General features: G+C 50.9%; 1 pseudogene; it reads right to left on the reverse strand.

Moving 5' to 3' along the window:
- Window positions 1-295: 295 nt before the first annotated feature.
- On the reverse strand, window positions 296-415 carry LOC121877052 (annotated as a pseudogene).
- Between the last annotated feature and the right edge of the window lie 1,255 nt (window positions 416-1,670).

Here is a 1,670-nt window from a genome sequence, read left to right on the forward strand (position 1 = left end):
CCCACTCGATCGCATGGTGATGGTTTACCGGGGAGGGTCTTTGGGACGAATACACTTCTATGAGTGCAGGTCCCTCAGCCAGTACGAAGTAAGGAAGTACAGAGAGGAGGGAATAGCCACGTGTGAGAAGCACCCACGTGGGGTCCCGTGGGACCAGGTTTGGGGCTTTGCAGGCCCCCCCGGTATGTTTCCTCTCACTGCATGGTATTAGTAATAACCACAGCAATGGAGAAATTCCGGGTTCCCTGCTCACCGCCTAAAACAACAAAGGAGTAACTCTGTTACTTTCACCCCTAGAAAGTCCAAATCTGTGTTCTTCCTTCTATGTAAAAAAGAACACTGATTATGTACTCTCTATTAAGCTGATAAGAACAGATACTACACTTTGATCTTAGCCAAAAGGCCGAGAGTTGATCTTAGCCAAAAGGCCGAGTTTGATCTTAGCCAAAAGGCCGAGAAAGCGATTCCAAAGCCGTTGCAGTTAAATTAATGCACATTAGGTAATATTCTTACTTTGCTTCACCTGTAAATTGGTGCAACAAGGATCTATCTCGAGTTTTGTTTGCAGATAAACATTCGAATTCCTTATACATCAACATTTAAAAGAGAATGCGCATGCGTGCTTAGTGTCAACAAAGGCTGTAAGAGACTGCTCCTTAAAATTCGTATTTCTGACGAATTCAGCGCGTCTACCAATCCCAGCCTGTGCAGACAACTATAGTAAGACCCAGTTATCAGCACAGTGGCATATATTTTTTTGTTACTTTTGGACTTTGTCATTTTTTGGGGATAAAACATCTGGTCCTACCACCCGATCCCTCTGAGCAAAGTTTTTCAAGTTTGCGCATGCGCAGTGTGATAGTGTGACGTCATTACCACTCCACCTGACTGCAGTGTTGCCAACGTGCCCTATGCCCGCCGTTAAACGCTCCCGTTCGTTGGAAACGGCGGCAGTAGGTGACAGTGATGCTGACGACTTTCTTCTTGAAGACACGTCAAAGAAGAAGCAGAAACCTCAGAAGTCAGGGTCTCCAGCAGGGGCCACGGCTCCCCCTTGCACCCCTTCTGGGGCTGTAGAGGGTGGACTCCTGTCATCGGGGTCCCCAAGTGAGCCTACATGTGGCTCAATGACCGACCCTCCGCCGACGATGGACATAGGGGATTCCCTTTGTCTCCCTGCCCCGTCGCGCCTTCGTCGTCTCGCCTTCCCTCGGGACTTGCCTCTGAGCACACGGACGACCTGGTTCTTCCGTCACTGCTCTCCACTTCAGGACTCAACACTTCGCCTCCGCCGAGGTCCCACAGCCGTGATAGTCACCACACAAATGGACGAGACGGTACGCCTGCTCACTCAGGTGGGCTTTCCTGCTCCCCAGGGGGAGGTGATGCTGAAGTTCACCATCATCACCCCAGAAACTCGTCGTACCAAGGTAATGGTTCGCCACGTACCCTGGGAGATCCCTATCGACGATCTTCGCCCTCTTCTCCCACAACTACTGGACATGGAACGCCGCATCAACCCGGTCTCCAAACGTCCATCCAACGAACTCATCGGCTGGTGGGTGGGCCCCCTCCCCCCGAAGGTGAATGTAGGACCAATTCACAACTGTCCTCTCGACCGATTTATCGGAACCCCGAAAATCTGTGGTCGTTGCCAATCGTGGAAACAC

This window comes from Homarus americanus, unplaced genomic scaffold (genome assembly GCF_018991925.1).
Source record: "Homarus americanus isolate GMGI-L3 unplaced genomic scaffold, GMGI_Hamer_2.0 scaffold43878, whole genome shotgun sequence".
Taxonomy (NCBI): Eukaryota; Metazoa; Arthropoda; class Malacostraca; order Decapoda; family Nephropidae; genus Homarus; species Homarus americanus.